Raw genomic sequence first — 21941 nt, 5'->3', positions numbered from 1 at the left:
AGAACAGGCAGCCAGATGAAGTAGTAGGAGCCAGTTAGGTCCTGACTGGCACGTAAATACTTTGCAATGCCAGCTACAAAATTGCCATGCAAACGCCTGTTCTCACTTTCAGGTGACATTGCAAACAAGAAGCAGGCATCATTATCGCCTGTAAATGTAAACAAACTTGTTTGTCTTAGCGACAGGCTGAACAAGAAGTAGGACTGAGTGAACTTGTAGGTTCTAAAGTTTTACATTGTTTTGTTTTGGAGTGCAGTTATGTAACAAAAAAAATCTGTATTTGTAAATTGCCCTTTCACGATAAAGAGATTGCACTAAATTACTTGTATGAGGTGATTGAAAAATACTATTTCTTTTGTTTATCATTTTTCAGTGCAAATATTTGTAATCAAAAATAATATAAAGTGAGCACTGTACACTTTGTATTCTGCATTGTAATTGAAATCAATATATTTGAAAATGTAGAAAAAATCCATAAATATTTAATACATTTCAATTGGCATTCTATTAACAGTGCGATTAATAGTGCGATTCATTTTTTTTAACCACGATTCATTTTTTTTAGTTAATCGCATGATTTAACTGTGATTAATTGACAGCCCTAATAGCAATGGGCATATTTAACAAAAACAAAACAAAACCCTACCTAAATAAGACACACCTCTGCATATACTTTTCTCTTTGCGGAGGGGATGAGAGAACAAACATGTGACAGATGTGTAGGCACATTGCTTACTGCACTATTGGAAGGCGCTTAGATATTGCAGTGATAAACACAGTATAAAAATCTATTTAGAATAGAATAAAATAGAATTCAAAACTACCAACTGCACATGAGCCACCATCAACTTCAAATTTTATTTCTAATCAGCTTTAAAGTTGTGTCTATGTGAGATTTCTTCTGACATGTGAAAAAGTGTATCATTTGAGACTATGTGTATGGTGGCTTTAAAATTAAAGTCCTTACTACTGTGTTTAAAAAAATTGAAATAGTTTCTAACAGGCAAAAGCTCTTCTTTTTTTAAAGTTTGAATCAAAAACAGCCCAATGGATTTTTATCTAGAACAACAGGGCATAAGCTTTCCTGATTTTCATTGTGTCTTCCCAAACACAGGTCCAAAACCTGGAGATTATAAGATCTATCTGGCAGGTGCTTGAATATCAAAGGTAGGCAAGCTGAATGTGTTACCTTGGCGTGTAGCCTCTCTTCATTCAATATTGCAGATGTGGGTGGATAATGAAATTTCATCAAACAAGCATGCTAGATATACACATGAAATGTACTTTAAAATATTTTAAATATCAAGTCACATTATTTTCTATTTTATTCCAATGAGTTGGTTAAAGCATAATTTGAAGGCTTTTATTAATATGATCATTATGTATATAGTGTCAAATTCACAGAATTTTCCAAAACAAGGTCCAAATCTGGTTCATGTGGGTGGACCCTTATGGCCTCACAGAATCCCGTATGCATCACAGGTGCTCTGCACAAGAACAGATGGGTTCTGCCAACACAGATCAGCTTGCAGGATTGGAGCATAGGAGAGAGCACCACATCTCTGCCCCACAGAATAATCAGTCTAACACAGACAAAGCCAAACACATTTCAGGCACAAGGTGGGTTGGAGCGGATATTGGTGAAGAGAACCGTGTAGGAAGGACTTGTGCAAGAAAGAGGCTTTGAAGACAAGGGTTTGAAGGAGGGGGCTTGGCAAACAAGAGCTGGGAGGATATTCCAAGAGTGAAAGGGGATAAGACCGTTCCAAAGGCAAGAGTGGGGAAAGGAGAGGGAGGAATCAACAAGCACATAGGGTTGGGAGGAGTGTGTGGTATGTGGGATTCAGACAGTAGGAGGGACTGTTTACCAACATTTTTGTGCAAACTGTGGAAGGAACATCTGCCATCCTGAGACAGTGTCGTTCCCCATCTGTTGTGTTTTCTGGATGGTCTGACAACCTTGAAGTTTTCCAACTTGTCACGGGAAAAGGTTCATGGAATTTCCTCACTGCTCTGGAGGGCCCCCCTCCTTCTCATTTAACATTTTTAGTATTCAGATTAGAAGATTTTCAGCATCCCAGGGTGAAACTCAAAGGACTTTCCCTAGGAAGCCTGGGAGCATATTAGAAATAAATGGCATGGAGGATGGAAAAAGTTTCAAAAATGTGAGACTGGCAGGAAATACTGACACATTTCTGTTGGATATTTATTTTCTTGGCACAGTATGGCTCTTTTAGTGCCAATGGAAAATCCTTGGGTGCCAAGCCATTTTCAGATAATCTGCACACAAAACACACTTTGAATTGGCATATAGGATCTGGGATTAAGGTTTAACCCTAGCCAAAATATATATTGTTGGATTCTAACAACTCTCAAGCAAATTAGGCAACTTCATAATACACAAATGCTACATGTGACTAATTCTGAATTGATGCATCTGAAACCAGCCAAATCAAGTTAACGGTGGAGACTGGAGATACCTGATAGAGGAGCAAAACCAACCCATTAAGGGTCCATACCAGTTTGTTATTTAGTGAGCACAGACTGTGTGCCCAGTGTTGGCCAAAAATACAAGGAAGACATGGCCAATGCCCTCAAGGGATTCACATTCTGAATCTAACCTTCAATAGTAATTAAAAATCTTACTGTATCTTACTCCAAAGAAGATTGGTAAAGCATAACCTGTCAGCTCAGACGAGTCCGCCCTGATAACTGAGTGGAGAAAACAGAATCTTCTTGCCACTGGAGGACTAGAAGTCAGGAGTCCTGGGTTCTAACCAGGGCTCAATCAGTGATTTGAAGCAACTTATTTAACTGCCTCAACCTAACCATTTTTAAGATGCCCATGTAAGCCCAGACCAAAGTCAGGGGATAGTGCAAAGCTGCCTTGCCCCCGGGAAGCACAGGAAGGCATTGCTGGAGCTCCCTGTCATGTAGGAGTGTGACTGCTACTGCTCCCTATTATGGGTACAGTTTACCCCCGCGTGTGACAATCCTGACCTACAAGCCAGCACAAAGAGGGTGGAGGTTGGTGGATCATGACTTTATCTCTTCCTCATCCATCCCCTGCTCCTTTCCCATTGGGGTACAATGCAGAGCAGTCCTAAGGGTGGAATCTGCAATTGTGCCTGTCCTTTATACTGACCATACTAGGGGAGGGAAGATTCCTTGCACCCTCTTCCTTCCTCACACTCCCTGCCACTACAAACTTGTGAAAGCCCCAGACAGAGTACTGGTATAACATGGGCCTCACTGGAGCACATGGAGTCTTTGTGCTACTGGGAAATGATTGCCTTCAGTATGCTATTTGCGTCATCAGGAAGTGGGAAAGGGCATGTTTTCCCATAGGCCGTGTCTAGCTGTAAAAGAAGTTACAACCAATTGCAATTAAATGGAAGGTGTTAAAGTTTTATGGTCACTGATTGATGAGATTAATTCAGAGATTCCTTCTGCTGTTTCTTAATTGAAATGTTATTTTAGGCTGTTTTGAAAAGGTTAATGGTACATTTGCTCAGCATGAATTCCAGTTTACTTATTTTCTTTCACCTGGGATTATATCCTTTTTGAGCTTCTCCTATTACAAAGCAATTCCTAAAATAATCTCCATAGAACAATTATTTTGACAATGGCAGAACCAAGATTCTTAATCCTCAATTACAGAAATGGCAGGGAGGAGGGGGCGGGAGGGAAGAGAAGCCTAACTCTGCCTAAAAGGAAAGTTGTGTGATTACGTAACAGCTTTCAGAAATAAAGAGCAACTCCTGTCTTCCTAATTTACCTCATTGTACAACAACATATGAGCTATAGCCTGTTAAATTAAGTCTACTGGCCCCGATTCTACTTGGATGTGCAACTGCTCTACACTTATGTCATTTCTTGAAGTTATTTCTTATTTATGCAGTGTAGCCAAGTGGAGACTTGGCCCCATTAACCTCTTGAACTAAACGACTGCCAGGCACTAGCCCATTCTGTCCATCCCTCTGTAAAATTGGCACAAAGTCCAGAAATTATAAATATTAAATGAAGAACATCAGTCAGCTCTCAGCCCATCTTATCTGTATTGAAATAGCTCAGGTCCAATCTACTAATAAAAACAGGTTATTGATGGAGTGGGCACTCAAAGAAGTTGAATGTTGCATAGATAAGCAATTTATGTCATTCAAGCAAATTCACCAAAAATATATGAGGAAATAAACCTAAAAAAGCACCTCTTTATATATCTTCAAATCAAAGATTTCATTATCAAAAGCTTTGCCAGGTTCCTGTTCATCTTTACATCTAGCAAACAAAAAAAAATGTAATGCTGATAAAAGCAACCCTGAAAAACTTGATATAAAATTATATGTAAAAAACCCTCAGTCCTTCGAGGTTCATCTAGATGACAAACATGAAGCAACTCCACAAATATAAGAAAGATTTGCATACAGTGATTCTAGAGACAGACTGGACAACAACCTTTTCTACAGTGTATTATATAAACTGTCCGTTTACTATAGATGTCTGGACATATAATATTTCATTACCCACAAATTATTGAAATTCCCTACAGTTCTCAATAAGATATGGTAAAGGTTGCCATCAAGCTGCCCCAAAATTGCTTATTTTTAGGCCACATTTTATTATTGTTTATGAATGTTTCTATTTCTTCATAACTCCTGCATCCTAATCTACTAATTTTATGGGACATAGCTAGAAAATCCACATCTTTTACCCTTTCATTATGAGTAATGCATTACAGTGCATTATTTTTAAAATGTGAGGGATATGTTGCAAATTGTGGGATCCACTAAGTTAGCTAGGACCCCAAAGGGGAAGTAGTCCCATGACCGTATTTCAATATATAAAAGCTTCATTTGCATTACAAAATTATTTTTTCATTTTGTCTGTCATTAAACAATGCATTTTTAATTTTGATGAAACAGCATTTTGAGAATCAGTAAGTAGCTTTTAAATCCTCAAGTGGCATTGTAAATGGATTGGAAGAAATCCAAAATGGTGACCATGATATGATCAATCCATTGCGACACTTATAGGTTCTTAAATTTGTTTCATGATTTTTCCACACTTTCAAAAGTGATGGCACTCTATGAGCATATAGTTCTAGGAATCTAGATGGACTACTTTAATAGGTAAGTACCGCTTAGTATGCAAAAGAACTTTTTCAAAGTTTGAGATATCACAATGGCCTTTATCACTTACTTTCCCAGTATTAGTGTGGTGTTGAGCAATAAAGGGAATGCATGCCAAATTGTAAGTGATAATGGACAATGATTTACCTCCACTGACACTGCTGTTTCTCTTACAGGAAAATATTAAATATATGTGTTCATGAGTGTTTTATTCTCAGAACAGGTAAATAGAGTATTCACTGCATCTTGAAAGAATGCTTTCAACTGCTGAGAAAAGAGAGGAAAAAGCCATTGGAGTAATTTGCTACTGAATTTCTTCATAATTACATGGTTATACTATGAGCAACAACAGTGGGTCTCCTTTTGAACTTTTATGTGGGTGAAAGGTGAAGACCAAACTGAATTGGGTCACTTGTTAATTCTTCTGCTGATGACAAGCTTTTATGTAAAATAAATCAAGAGTCTAAAAGATTCCAAGAAGCACACTGACTCTGAGAAAAGCTAAGGTACTCAGGTTCAAGAAGTGTATGTGAAAATGTTTGGAGCCTTTCTAATTTTAGAATGGTTTCTACAAGTTCTAGAAGCACCATTGAGACTCTAGAAGAATAATCACAATTTTAGATGCTGCTGTATCCGTTAGTGCACGCTATGTTTGTGAATATGAGTCTTCATAATGATAGCATATTATCTACCTTGTCTGCTTGAAATCCATAATGACTTGGAAAGCTGCACAACTGACAATTCACCTTGCCTATGTGCAGTATGCATAAAGTGTCCCAGAGGAAGAAGTCACAGGATGTTAGACTGGCTTCCAGATCCATTGATGTTCTGCTATTTCATACAGTTAGGATAATTCCAACTGCCATTAGGTGCATTCATAAATATACATACTGTCAATGGGATGGAGAAATAATTTTCCTAGCTTCATAGATAAAGGCCAAAAGGGACCATTGTGATCATCTAGTCTGACTTCCTGCATAACACAGGCCAAAGAACCTCACCTAGTAATTTCTGTGTTCTGTTTCTTTATAGAAATTTTAGAATTGTTTGTGTTTCTACATTTGAACAGTGAGAATCATATACCATTGAAAGAACCTTCCATTTCATTGATAGAACTACATGGTTTATTTCCTGAGGTGCTAAGTTACTCACAACTTACATTTACTTCAACAGGAGGCGCAGGTGCTCAGCATCTTTGAAATTCATGCAATCAGTTGGTTAAATTCATCTACTCCACATAAAGAAACCGTGTCTCAAAATGTGTTGGTTGTTCCCTAATTATGTCGAGTTCAATACTATAAAATACTTCTCTCTCATTAGTAGTGTTCTCAGGTTGTCTTTTGCATTTCAAAGCCACAAATTCAGTATTTACTTCATTCAAAAAATGTAATATCTGATTCTCCACTGCCTTGCAACTGGTGATGTAATTTATGCCTGTGAATTGTGCCTGGTTCAATGTCCTATTTGCTGGATCATATTGCCTCTATTTGAATGGCTCCCAAACTTTTTACCTTGCACCCACCCTTTCCCCTGTCCATGCCCTGCCCTCTGGGGCTGGAGCTAGGAGCGGGGCTGCGACTCCAGGAGGGGAGGATGCAGACAGGGATAAGGGGATCCAGGGTGGGACCCCGGGAGCAGGGCTGGTGGCCGTGGCCAGCAGCTGGGGCCAGGAGCAGAGCTGGGTGGCATTCCTCTGAATGGTCCTCCACCCCCCCAGGGTGGTGCACCCCACAGATTGGGGACCTTTTAAACCTGCATTGGTTACATATGGCTTCCTACAAAACAGAATGCCTTTCCCTCTAAGCTAAAAATCGTGGACCAAAAGGTGTGGTTTTAGAAGGCATATGAATAGCATTAAGTACAAGGTCCTAAAGAAGGTGTGTGCTAGAGTCTGCCAAAATAACTTCACTGGCTTCAGAAGAGAGATGATTCAGCTTTACACTGGTGTAAATAAGATCAGAATCTGTCAGTCTATAGAATGTATGAGCTGTTTAGTAAATTAATATCTGTTCAAAACATTGCCTGCAAATAGTTCTGAGCAAATATTATCCTGTTGGCTTGCCTTTCTACTACAGTAGTAAGATAATGAACAACATAGGGGGTTTTTTTTAATACTGAGGCACAGAGAAATTCAATGACTTGTCCAAGGTCACACAAAGTCTGTGGCAGAGCCTGGAATTGAATCCAAGTCTCCTGAGTCCCAGTGCCTTAAATGCAAGACCCTCCCTACCTCCCTCTGATGTCCAGCTAGGTGAAAGTTCAGATCAGCATGGAGACCAGTGTCTCCATATTAAAGATAAACTCAAATGTACCCTTAATGCCATTAACACTGAAGGTAAGACTTGGGAAATCTTTGTAGTTGATCAAACCCAATGGAGAACTGCAATCAGCAAGGGAATACCACCTTTGAATGGAACTGACTCTAGCATCTCAAGCTGAAAAAGCATTGCCTGTTATGAGTCTGGATGAATTAGTATTTCCTTCCTAATAATGCACCATGTTCACATTGTCAGAATGAACTAGATGACCTAATAGGTCTCTTCCACTTCTAATTTATCAGTCAGTAATCACCTTAACATGCTGCTTTTCTTGATAACAAGGGCCAATGATAATGGTGCACATGCCCTTTTCAGTCTTAGTGGTTTAAAAATATCAAATATATAAATTACATAATAGCATTTACAGAACTTAGAAATATGTTGAAAAACTAGTGTAAGCATGCCCAGATCTGTCTTTCATGTAACCATGTAGAGTACAAATATGCACAGAATGATTATCATTGGCTTAATGGCTTTTGTCATAATGGCATTTAAGCCAAATTTCATGTGGTCTTGAGTTTCTTTAAGAAATATATTGTCTAAGACAACAAATCACTTCTAGGCAGCTTTCTAACCATTTGGCTAGGCACTAACCCCCAAAAGCCAAATGCCTGGTATGTTTTGCATGTCATAGCAAAGAATTCAGAGACTATGATGTTGAAGATAGCAAGACTATTATAACAATTAGATCTACATTGTGTTCATTTACTGAATTGGGCTGATGTCCTCCCCAAAATATACTCCCTAAAACGTCTTTATATTTCTTAAAATTCCATGTGCTCATAAAGGCTAGGAGGCACTATTCCCTATCCTGTCCTCAGACTCATAAGAACATAAGAATGGCCGTACTGGGTCAGACCAAAGATCCATCTAGCCCAGTATCCTGTCTACTGACAGTGGCCAATGCCAGGTGCCCCAGAGGGAGTGAACTTAACAGGTAATGATCAAGTGATCTCTCTCCTGCCATCCATCTCCACCCTCTGACAAACAGAGGCTAGGGACACCATTCCTTACCCGTCCTGGCTAATAGCCATTAATGGACTTAACCTCCATGAATTTATCCAGTTATCTTTTAAATGCTGTTATAGTCCTAGCCTTCACAACCTCCTCAGGCAAGGAGTTCCACAAGTTCCACTCCTAATATCTTTCATTCCAAAATATCTTCAATGTAAAAGGAGTTTGAAAAGCAGAATAAAATATATAACTAGCTATACCTAGAATTCTAAATATACGGTGGCCCTCTTCTTCTGACAACAGTATCCCATTCGGGCACCAGCATCACCGCTCTGCTAAGCAGAAGCAGATGTCAGGGCTTTGCAAGTTAACTACTCACTGGAAGCGAAGTTATTTATTTGTAAATATGCAACCATCCTGAAATGAGATGGTCAAACAGCATTCAGAGCAATCCCTTCTTCCAGTAAATCTCAGCCCCAGCACCAGTGCCTGCTTCCAAGGGACAACTCTGCCCAAGGGCACTGGAATGGGGGGGTCAGGGGATCATAGCCCTATCACTTTTAAAAGTGGGAGGGCTTTTCCCTCCCACTTTTTACCTGCCTTAATGGCAAGCAACAGGGGGAGGGGACGTAGAGGAGCAAGTGTGGGGTAGGGCCTCAGGGGGAAGAGGCGGAGCGGGGGTAGGGCCATGGTTTGGGCACCGGTGGCACCCCCACTTCTTGGGAGCTTCTGGTGTTCCTGATTCTGCCCCCAAAACTGACTCTAATGAGAGCCCAAGGCAGACAGCAAAATCTCCTGCTGCTCACACAGCTCCCTCTCCTGCCATACTGCCGCTACACAAACCCTTGCATAACTCAGACCTAACACAGCATGTCTTTCCAAGAGTCAAAGCTCAGTCACAGTCGAAGAAAAAGAACTTGGAAGACTCTGGGTAACAGCACCACCTGGTTATGCCTGCCATGATGGAGTGCCACAAGCATGAGGACTGAAAGTCGTGAAGACATTAATTCCTGGGATATTGTGTGAAAAGAAGCACAGATGGAGGGTTCATGAGACCAGGACGTTCATTTGGGGAGGGATGGATATGAGGTACTGAGATGTAGAGGCAGAGGTGATTCCTGGACTGGGAGAGAAAGGGGAGATTTGATTGTAATGTTTGTACTGTGTCCAACACAATCTCATTGACTGAACTGTGTGTCTGTGTAAGGATACAAATACAACCATTAAAATTGTATGTAAAACTCACTTGCACACATTAGTGCCTCACTTGTGGGTTTTGAGATGAGACCTTTTACTGAGCCTGTCATTTGTCTCATAGACCCCTGTGAATCTCAGGACTAAAATTTACAGGGCCAGATCCTCAGCTGATGTAAATTGGTGTATACCATCTAAGACTTTGACCCAGATTATTCAAGAGCCCATTTGTGGTTTTAAAATTCAAACATATTAATATTTCCCCACCCCTCAGGTTAGTGAGAAAAATCAGATTCAACACTCACCAGCCATCTGATTTATATAAATTTTAATAGTGGGGCCTTAACGTACTTAAGGAGCCACATGGGATATGAGAACAGGGAAAAGTTGCATGGAAAATCAGCGGGAAAAGATCTGGTTTCATAATTATAAAGCAGTAAAGGGCATGAATTTAAAATTACATATTTTAATATTTTACATAACCTACACAGAAAGCTTCAGAAAAAGGGCAGTTTGGGTCTGAGCCCTGCATGTTTTTTTGGTTGGATCAAATCTATGTGGCAGGCCTTATTCATGTGTTTTGGGACTATGTGGTCACGTGTGCATAATGGGGAAAAGGGAAAGCAATGGTGTCGCTGTTCCTTATATTACTGTATACTCCAGCTCTGTATATTACTGGTACTTCTGATCTGAAGAACTTTCCTTCAAGGAAGGCAGGCTGGGTGTGGCTTAGATTCACAGTGGCAAAGAAAATCATTCTAAGGCTCTGGAAAGACAGAGCTCCCCTAACAGAGGCGGAAGGGATGGCTCTCCTTACTCATATTGCATGTCTTGGGAGAGTGGTTTATAAAATACAGAACAGGGGAGATTCATTCAAAAACATATGGAAATCATTTATGGATTATGTTGCTGGGCCCGGGATTAATGTATGAAAATATGTAATACTTCTATATGTACTGGAAGGATTGCTACATAATGAAGGTTTCATCTTTAAACGGTGCATTCCATCTTCTAGTCATGTATGGCAGAGGTTGTTTGATTTTAGAAGGGGGTCAGTTGGTTGATTTCATGTTCATGTGGTTCTGTTTTGTTCTTCAGGTCAATTAATAGTTGTGGGGACTCATTTGTGGGCAAGGAGGCAATGATTATCACTAGTTATGTTTTAGTTGTATATTGTGGGTGCTCCTAGGATCAGGCTCAGATCATACACTCGGCTTATTGTTAAAGCCTTAAATGAGTTAGGGCCAAATCCTTCTTATTTTGCTCAACTGAGTAGCCCCATTAACTACTCACTGGGTGAAATTCAGCCCTGTGTATGGGGACAGTACAAAGCCTATGCCCTATCTAATCTCTCGGAATAGGGAATAAGGGGTACATACAGTGAAATTCACCTGTGTGCCATGTAAGGGGAGAGACGGCAGTGAGGAAAGAAAGATTGTTGGGTGAGGGAGGAGGTAGAAAAAGTAGGAAAGAAAAGAGGAAAGACGGGAAGAAAAACTCATGCTGGACAGGGTCACTGGGAACAGGCGGCAGTTCCTAGTGCACCACTCATGATGATGGAGGGCATGAGAGCTAAGAGATGACCTGTTCTCCCTTTGTACTGTACAATGGCTACCAGAGAGATTTCTGAGTGCCCCTGGCCCTTTGACCAGGCCACTGGGAACAGGATATGGATGAATTACCATTAGCTTGTCTACTTGGGAAAGTTTGCTATAAACTAAGATATGAATTTAAACTGAGTATTCACAGGGGGCATTATACTGATATAACTATCTTATTCTGGTATGAGAGGGCTCTTTTGATTCATCTTATGCTGCTTTGGAATGAAAAAAGCCTCTAATTCCAGAATAACACCTCGTCTATATTTAGAAGTTTTATAGTATAACTATTTCAGTTAATATTTTGATTTATTTTTTTACCGATGAGGTAAAATACCAATTATACCAGTTATACCAGTAAAAGCCCTAGTGTGGACATAGTTATATTGATATAAAGATGATTTATACTGGTATAGTTATTCCCCTTTCCATAGGGGAATAGCTATAATGGTTTCAGCACCTTTACACCAGTAGAACTGCATCCACCCTTAGGATGTTGCACTGCTTTAACTGGTATAATTAAAGCTGTACAAGTATTAAGCATAGATAAGCCCTAAGAATGCCCACACAGCAAGTCCTACTGGTAAAACTATAGCAATTTGATTATATCAGGATAATTATTCCATTATTACTAGCAAAACTTTCCCATGTTGACAAGGCCATAGTTGACATTCCCTATACAGCCATTAGACAGCTAGAGGGGGAATGGAGAGTGAAAAAAGAAAGACGACTGAAAGAGAAGGCAACAGCAGAGTAATAGAGTGAAGCCAGTTTTTGACAACAATGGTACTGAGATGTTGCTGGTTGCATATATTTCAGAAAAATTGTAGTCATATGGCATGTGTGTCAGTTCTCATATTCAAAGTTTTACATTTGTCAGTGGCTTCTGGGTCGATGAAGTGCCTCAAGGAGGAAATCAAGAGATGGGCAATCAAGACGATCCATCAGAGAATTTCAGTTACTGAAGAGTGGCAATTATAGGTTGTCACATAGTTGAACATTAAATAAAATGAGGGAAATCCAACCACGTTGTTAGGAACCACACAATATAGGCTTGGAAGGATTCGATTTTTATCTGTGAATGTCAACAAACATCAATTTCACCAAACACAAACAGACAAAAAATACTTACATTAATTATCAGAATTTACACATAGGCAGCGTAAGAAAAAGAAAAATACTACTTGAGAACTTAGAGTCTGATTTAAGGATGTTTATTTTGTATATTTTGACATGTGATGTTAACTGTTAATAGTTATAAAGCTTTAACTTTTTGAATCTCAACATCTACAGTCATTAAATAATTGTCTAGTCCCTCGATTGTCTGACACCCTCCATAATTTCACACAAATGCGAATATTTAAATCAATAAAAATAGAAAGAGTGCTTAAAAATAATGAATATTATCCATCAAAACTATAAAAAAAATAAAAATAAAAATCTGCCAAGCCTAAATATATGTATATTTCAAAGATCTGACCGTCTGTCATCCATTGTGTCCTTTCTGGCTGGTAAAGTTTTTCTACCTGCCTATTGCCCATGGAATACCAATGTGTGATCTGGAACTTCTTTATTTAATCAATGTTACACATTTTCTATCAGCAATGATTATTGGTTGAAAATGTATATTTATCTATACACGAAGTGTATATTTGACCCACATAAGCATCATAATGTATGCTTCCTAATGCTTTCCTCTGAGAGTGAGGCCACTACCTGTATATCTGAGGCCATGTCTACACTATGGGGATACTGTGACATTGCTACGGCGCCGTAGCTGTGCCGGCATAACTCCGTAGTATAGATGCTCCCTACAGCAATGGAAGGGGTTTTACGATGACTGTAGGAACAGCTCCATGAACAATGGTAGCTTGGTTGATGGAAGCATCCTTCTGTCAACCTAGCTGCATCTACACTAGGGGTTAGGTCAACATAGCTAGGGAACTCAGGGGGGTGGATTTTTTCACACCCCTGAGCACAGTAGTTATGCCAATCTACATTTTAAGTGTAGACCACGCCTCAGTGTGATCCAGGGACCTCTTGGTTCCAACTGACAGAGGGAACAGGGGTGCATAAGAGTTACAGGGATCCCCCGGGTCTGGGATCTATATACTAGTTCGCCAAAGAAAATCATGTAAGGTCTCTAATGAAAGCCTGTGTCACACTGGTCATCATAATGATTGTGAGATGTGTATATAGAAAATATGTGGAGTCATACATATATATAAAATGTATGTTCTCTAGGTCTGTGAGTTAAGGCAGGTCACCACAGGATGATCCATATACTCCTATCAGGCAGGGAGGAAGACGTTCATCTCCCTCTGGCTGGCCATGTGCAAACTGAGTACCATGGGATTCACAATGGATACCCATTTACAGTCTGAGCAAAATGCTAATCAACAAGTCGTGGGGGCTTCAGGAAAAACTAGCAGGGGATATCCTGTTCAGGAGTAAAGGCGGTGAACTTTGGAACTGTACCTGGGGCGCAGATTAATCCCCAGGTGTCCTTCATCAAGGGGAGACAAGTTGCCAGCATGCATGGACTCATGAAAGAAGGGTCTCAGCCATCTGAAAAACACTGTGAGAAGGACTTTGGGGTAAGCCGTATGTGATTAGACACTTGTTAGTGGCGTGTAGGTTTAAAATGGATGTTGTGGTGTTGTTTTACGTGCAACCCTTTGTCTCCAATATTTGTTTGCCATCACATCAATCTCTATTCTTTGGTAAATAAATTTACACTCACTTTCTCTATAATGAAATCAAAGTGCTGTGTGTCAAGCAGAGCTGGGTTCTAAGGTGTAACTAGTAAGCTATGGTGTATTGTTCCTTTCGGAACAGCAGGCGTGATAATTCTGAAAGTCTCCTGTGGATAAGCAATGGAACAGCACAGGGAGATGCTCAGAGGACTTGTGGATTGGAGTGTGTTTATGTCTAGCCTGCATGAGGAACAGCGGAGCCCATGTGGGCTGAGAGGGGAAAGAGAGAGAGAGAGTGTGTGTGTGTGTGTGAGACCTGTGGCTGGTGGAGTCAGGGAGCTGACCCCCAACAGGCAAGGACAAGGCTTCCTCACACCAAGGTCAGATGGTAGCGAGGTGTCTTGTAGCCCTGTGCAGAGTGACACTGAGCTCCTAACTGAGCAATACAGAAATTGCTCACTGAACAACTTTATTAATAGCCACTGGTAAACAGCCTGACCACTTGGTGGTCTGGTTATATCCACCCCCAGCATTTGTACTAAACAGGCAAAAGTGGATGCAAGAAAAGAAAGAGGATGTAACACATCTTGAGAATCTTGCCTTCCTCTTCATCCCTGCTGCTAAAATCCTTGTTCAGAGTTGGCTACACTTAAAAATTATGTTGGCGTAGCTACATCAGTCAAGGGCATGAAAAACCTACATCCCTGACCAACATAGCTAAGCCAACAAAAACCCCAGTGTAGACGCAGCCATTTCAATGGAAAAAGGCGTCTATCAACAGAGCTAACATCATTCAGGGGGGTGGTATTCCTATGACGAAAACTCTTTCCGTCAGTGTAGCCTGCATCTATGCTAGTGGGCTTGTAGCAAGGCAGGGCACTCACTGCTGCAGCACCTCCTGCTGGTCAGTCCAGGAATTAGCTCATCCAGCTCAGGAGCACCCTCCTCTGGTTGGTTTCTCCCCTGCCCTTACCTGCCCCTCTGCAGTCCCTTTATCTCCACCAGTTCAGGCCCCGCGTCCCTCCCGGACCAGGGTGCCCCTTACCTTGGGGTGCTGCCCCATAGCAGTGTCCCCACACTCTGGGTCCTCCCCTGGGTCAACCCCCTATACCCACCTTGCCTCAGTGGCTACTGCCAATCATCCTCTAGCCCCTTCTCTCAGGGGCAAACTGCAGTCTGAAATGGCCACTCATCACTGGCAAGGGAGTTGGACCTGCTGCCTCTTCTTGCCCTGGCTGCCTCCCCGCAGCCCTAGTACCACTTCAAGCCTTCACTCAGGTGGAGCTGCAAATAGTCAATCAGCCCAGGCTCTGGTTCAGAGCGGGGCAATAAACAAAGTCTCTCAGCTCCAACCTGTACTCAGGTGGGGCTGCAAACAAAGTCAGTTAACTCAGGCTTTCCTTCAGCTAACCTGAGAGAGGGGGAGACTGCCACCCATTGCTTGGGTGGCAGGGGGGACGCAGGCCCTCCCTCTCCACTGCATCCTGGCCCACCTCCCAGCACAGTTGCCCAGGGGACATGTCTGTCCCCTCCAATGGCTGGGCCCCTAATGAGCTTCTGGGACCCACCTTTATACTTCCGGCCCCGCCCCTTGGCTTCCAGGGGGCGGAGCTAGGGGGTAGGACTCCGCCCATGAGGGGTGGAGTCACCCTCTTCCTCTGTGTCTGGGGAGGGCCAGTCCACCTCACTACAGGGCTATGCTGGCATAGCCTATGTCTACACTATCAAGCCTTAATGATCTTCCACCTAGACTACTGCCAACTCCTCTCCAGTTCCCTGACACTCACCTCTGACCCCTCCAATCTATCCAAAATGCCACATCCAAGCCTTAAGTATAGCATTCACAGGTCATTCTGCAAATGTATTCCTAACCCACAAAGCTGATTGGCTTCTGACGTCCCAACCAATTATTCTTGGAGAAGGTAGGTCCACCTGGCAGGGTGAAGTTTTTCCACATCTAAAACTCACCTCCCTTGGTTATGAAATAGTCATTTTACAGACCATTGTCAATCTGCCACACTGACAAACAGGATTCTACAATGCAGCCCATGACCACCCTCACCCTTATAAAGGTCTGGCAGACTATAGTGTTCCAGGACCAATGAAACGTCTTGATTTGACCCCTGAATAGCATTGTCTAGGGTGAAGACTAGCTGAGGACCCCATGGATGGGAACTACTAACACTTCCTTTCTCACTGCCTATAAGGAGCTTTCAAAGGAGAACCATTGGTAAATAGTCTGAACACCAACCGTCTAAGGGCACCCTACACACTGGAACTTAATTTTGGTAACAGAGTGGGGAACAGTACTACTTGTTTTGACAGCTTGATGCTACAGGTCTATTGAAAAGAGTTAACTGTATGCTATTTATGCTGTGTCTAACCTTGAAAGACAACTATTACATTAACTAATCTGTAAGTAAATATTATAATAAGACATAGACATGTGTCCCTGGTTCAAAGTATGACTTCCTAGTTGTTTGAGCTAATAAAGGAATTAATTGATGATCATTTAGGAAGATCTCATTATAGGGCAAAATTCAGATGTGCCAGCTTAATCTATTTTGCTCTCAAACACTTAACCCTCTGTCTTCAGTTTGTTCCATTTTTTATTATCCCTATCACAGGAGTTGTTTTGACTCCCCACAGTGAATTGATACAGATGTCTTACAACAGACATTAATCAAATGTTTAAACTAATTGAACTTTCTTCCTCTGGAATAGTCTTGCCATTTTAAGCAATAGAAGCAAAAGACCTATTAACAAAATAAAAGAAATCCTGTTTATTAATAAAGAACGGGGAAGAGAAATAAAAAATAGACTATATAAGCAAAGTTACCCCTAAATAGAATAGTTTTCTAAGAGGAGTCCGCAACTGCCTGTCAAGCTACCTTCGACACCTGAAACTAATTTAGCACAGGCACTAGAGCAGGAGATCTGTAATAGGAGATGGAGTCTTTCACCTCTAGGTCACTGGTTTGAATATGGCCCAAGTTAATAGTGACTGAAAGTCATTACCATCTGGTGGTTATTCAGTGGCCTATGTGAAATGAGTTGGTGGTCTCAAGTCTACTTGTGATTGACAGATGTCCATGGTATAGAAACCTCCTCTATAATTAGAACTAATTGTCAGTCTCAGCAAAAAGGCCACGGCTTGAGTGACTATGGAGACTAAGCTACCTTCTCAATGTTAAAGGTGCTTCAGCAAGAACAAGTTGAGGTGCTTTTCCAAGACAATCTGAGGTAGCTTGCATTGTTGAAGTCTGTGTTGGATCTGCTCTCTGAATATCCTTAATCTCCAAGATCATTGTCCAAAACTTTTCAGGAGTACTAAATTCACTTCATTTTTTATTTGTTTTGCCAAAGCCACTTTCCCTGGTTCACAACTTCCCCCAGTCTGTGGTTATTTTAACAGCATTCATTCAACATGACATGAACCTTTGGTCATCCAGCTCAGAAGAGACATGCTGGGGAAGATCCTTGGCTGGTGTGAATTGTTACGGCTCCAGTGAAGCCAATGGAGCCCTGACATTTTATGCAAGCTGAGCATCTACCCCATTAAGTTTGATATATGTTAGTGATTAGGTTTGTACGATTTGGGGACTTTTAAGGAAAAGAGGCAGTGGTTTGTTCAAAATGAATGAGCACAGGAATGGGCATCAAGAAGTCCTGCCTTTTAACCTTGACTCTGACACGGATTCATGGTATGGCCCTGGGTAAGCCACTGCATCTCTTTGCCTCCATTTTCCCAACTGTAAAATAAGGATGAAACTTACATTTCTCACAGCAGTAGTGGAAGGAATAAGTAGGTAATGTTTGTACAACTCTTTGGAGAATGGGAAGTGAGAAATATTATTGATTTCCATTTGCTACTGATTCCCTTTATTTCTCAGCTGCTCTGAAAATCTGAACAACATTTTAGCGAAGAGGGGAAACTCTTAATGCAGGAAGAAATCCCCATTCAATGCATTCTCACTTCACACACACACACACACACACACACACACACAAAAAGCATAATTCTGTATAGTCCTCTATAGACTACATCATCTGAAAAGTGATTTTTTTTTTTAAAAGACATTACACAGACTATTCGTTTCAATAATTTTTATAGCTACCATAGTACATTCTACTTTAGCAGTTAGCCAACTGTAGCTGGACCCCAGTTGGACAGCAGATGGTGTCCTAATGTAACACTCTCACATACGCAGAAGAATCTTTAACAAGCCTTTAATATACCACTTTATGTTTAGCCAGACAATGAGAATGAGTAACATTTTCAAACACACCTAAGTAACTTTGGAACTTACATCTCATTTTCAAAAGTGATTTAGGCACTTAAAACTTTTGAAGACTTTACCAGCATCTATTCTGAGATTTAATCATATTGCTAATAGTGTAAGTAGAGTATCAGAGGGGTAGCTGTGTTAGTCTGGATCTGTAAAAAGCAACAGAGAGTGCTGTGGCACCTTTAAGACTAACAGAAGTATTGGAGCATAAGCTTTCGTGAGTGAATACCCACTTCTCATGCGTCTGACGAAGTGGGTATTCACTCAGGAAAGCTTATGCTCCAATACTTCTGTTACTCTTAAAGGTGCCACAGGACTCTCTGTTGCTTTTTAGTGTAAGTAGAGATTTTCAAAAGCAAAATGGGCAGTCATCCAAACCCCATTTAAAGTCAATGGGAGTTAGCAACCTAATTCCCACTAGTGCCTGTGACATTCTTCTCCACAGACCACATTATTTATAATTAGAAATATGAAACTATGGGTGTACTTGTACTGTAAATTCTTATAAGCTCTCTGTGGGAGGGATCATATTTCTGTTCTGTGTTTGTACAGCACCTAGCACAATGGGGTCCTGGTTCCTGACAAATAAGCTTATAAGTTATGTCTTATTATAGAACCTCATGAGGGATGAGACCCCATACTCTGCGTCTTCCTAAGCCTCTAACTGACAGATGCTGAGACTGGACAACTGGGAATGGATCACTCCATAATTGCCCTGTTCTGTTCATTCCATCTGAAGCATCTGGCATCAGCCACTGTTGGAAGACAGTGTACTGGGCTAGATGGACCATTGGTCTGACCCAGTATGGCCGTTCTTAGGTGCTTATGCTTTAATTTAAAAACTGACAAATGAACACTGGTACTAAACTTACCCCTGAGAAATTACAGTGTGACATTACTACAGTTTTGAATTTAAAAGCAGCAATTTTATTTATGCAATTTGTACCCAAAAGCATTTTTATGTTATATGAATCAGTTATATCAGCTGTGTACCCCAAAGAATCATTTTGCTAGCCTTCCCCCCCAAAATGTATTGGAATGCGGAATAGTAGTGTAATCATGGTGGCGGACAGAAATCTGTCCCAGTGAGAAGGAAGAGGGAGTAAAAAAAAATTCTTCTGCTGACCATGGACTTGTGGCATCTGGAAGTGGACAGGTAAAATAGATAAGTACGGGCAGGCTCAGAACCTGTTTATATCTTACATGGCATCGGATTCAAAAACAGGGTGGCAAAAACTAGCCTTCCTTTCTCCACTAATGATTTCCGGTTCATAATGCTCACTGAATTGAGGCAGTGACCAAGCTCTGATGCACTACTGAATGGGCTTGTGTAACTCAGCTCTGGCTTATCATGAGTTTGCTAGCCCTACTTCGATTTACTGTCATTAAGAAGGCAGAATTGATTTGAAACAGTTTTATCATTCATGCTCGCAGTCTGACTGTGAAATCCTTGCCCCTGAGGTTATACAACCATCATTTTGTCCAGCCAAACAAGTTATCTAGTGAAGGAATCATACACTGTGTTATTCATCTGGTCATTTTACATGCTGCTGAATCACACATCAAAGTTAAAGAAATAGTTCACACATCAACATGAAATCAGCTTTTTTTCATTGCAGTGATTCTTGAACAGTCCCGTCCCACTCCATTTCCTCTGCTCACATAATAAAACAATTGATCCTGCAGCCCCTGCTGATGTGAGTGGTGCCACTGACTTCAAGGGAATTACTCCTATGAATAGAGGCTGCAGGAAAATATAGAAATAAGATAATACTGGATATTTGAAATAAATACCTGAGCCATAGAACATCCAGTATTTTTTTCAGCTTCCGAGAGTATGACTGAGGATTTAGTGATCAACATTATCAAAAAGCATTTACATAACCTCACCAAAGGCAATAAAATGATGAAACCCAGAATCCGCTAGTTGTGGTGACTTGTAGGTCTTTGATTTATGGCCCTATTGGGTTCAGAGGGAACAAGTTCTACAGAGACCAGCCCCTCTAATCTGAATTTTACAAGAAGCGGATGTGCTAAAAGAAACAGAAAACTATCGGGGCTTCTGGTTACATTTTCAGCCTGATTTATAGAGTCGTAAAACTCTCTGTATCAGGGAGCTCGGCTGACACCAATTTCTGGAGAGCTGTGAAGGTTTGTTTTCATCTGATTTTCCTTTGAGGTTTCTGGGCCGACTTCACTCACCATAGAGCCCAGTGCAATCTATGTCAGGAGTAAAGACAGTGGGGATGCTGGAGTTGCATAGGAGCTGGAGGTAAAGGTTTGAATGGAGGAAAACTGATACCAGAAATGAGCTGGGGATAAAAATGTAGCTTGGATCAGAGCTGATGGTAGGACTGAGTCAAGCTGGAGTTGGGAATGGAAGTGGAAATGAGACTGGAGCAGATATCACATGATGGTAGTGGACCATGAGATGAAAATGGTGGCAGGACTAGCTGCAGAACTGAACTGAGCTGGGGCAAGAGGTGGTCCTAGAGAGAAGACAAGAGGCCAAATTCTGCTTTGTTGCAACAGTAAAAATCTAGAGTGACTCCACTGGCCTCAGCTCTACTTCAACAGAACCCCACTTCAGCTCCACTTCAACAGAACCCCTCCATGGTTACAGCAGTGTAACTAAGTAGAATCTGGAAGGAGAAGCTCTCATAGCAATGGAGGAAAGTTTGTGAAAGTTAAGTCGAGGAAGAGCTGGAAAGATGTTCTGCCTTATGATCATATCTAAGGCCCTGAGCCCACAACTCATTGCACACTGACAGCTCCCTACACCTGAAGGGGCCTCAGTGAAGACAGTGGGGATCTGAGCAAGCACAAGTGTCTGCCCACGTGGTAGATGTTGCAGGATCGGGGCCTAAGCTTTTTGTATATTAACTGGCATGTTACCATAAATGACATCTTCTCCTCAATTAACATGTAGGTTAAGGATATTATGCTGTTTTTAACAACTATTTTAAAATCAAATACAAGAGCTACAATACATCTGTAGTATGACTATTATAAATAGTTCAATAATGTGTCAATAAAGTTTCATTTAGGATGTCAAAATAGAAAACATTTACTAGTCAAAAACAAAGTAAGTTTTCTTGAACCCGTGAGTACAGCTCTTAAAATGTAAGTTTTCCAAGATTTACTTCCTCTATTTTTAAAATAGAAATGTATTGATTTTGAATATGACTATAAAGATAAGTTACAAAAAACAGCCCAGAACCTGGAAACACTCATGTTCATTGGTAGTTTTACCCTACATGAGCAATTCTACTTAGTTCAATGAGACACACAAGATGGAGGTCAATGGGCGTACTCACATGTGCAGTTATTCATGTCCATAAAGTTATTCGTGTGCATAAATCTTTGCAAGATTGAGGCCAAATAAAATGCATACAAACACCCAACTAGGAGAAAAGGGAAATGGATACACAACTGTACTGTAAAAAATGAATTATACCTTATTCAAATTTCAAACAACTAAATCTTGAAGAACTGGTGCACTAAAAGATATGGGCTGAGTGATGAAGGGTGGTCTAAACATCAAAATGGAAAGAAAGAAAGTAGTAGATAAAATAAAAAGATAAAATGACACTTATTGCCTTAGTCTCTCACTGACTGAACTATTTAAGCACAGCTGCTGTTCATAGGAAGTACACAGGTAACAAAACCACTCGAAAACAAAACATGACATGGGGCCTAACCATTATACCAGTACAAAGATTGGGGCTCTTCATTTTGAGCCTGAGTTTATCCTCACCAAAAT

The sequence above is a fragment of the Terrapene carolina genome, unplaced genomic scaffold (assembly GCF_002925995.2).
Source record: "Terrapene carolina triunguis isolate 2854851 unplaced genomic scaffold, T_m_triunguis-2.0 Scaffold66, whole genome shotgun sequence".
Lineage (NCBI taxonomy): Eukaryota > Metazoa > Chordata > Testudines > Emydidae > Terrapene > Terrapene triunguis.
This window is presented reverse-complemented; position numbering follows the sequence as displayed.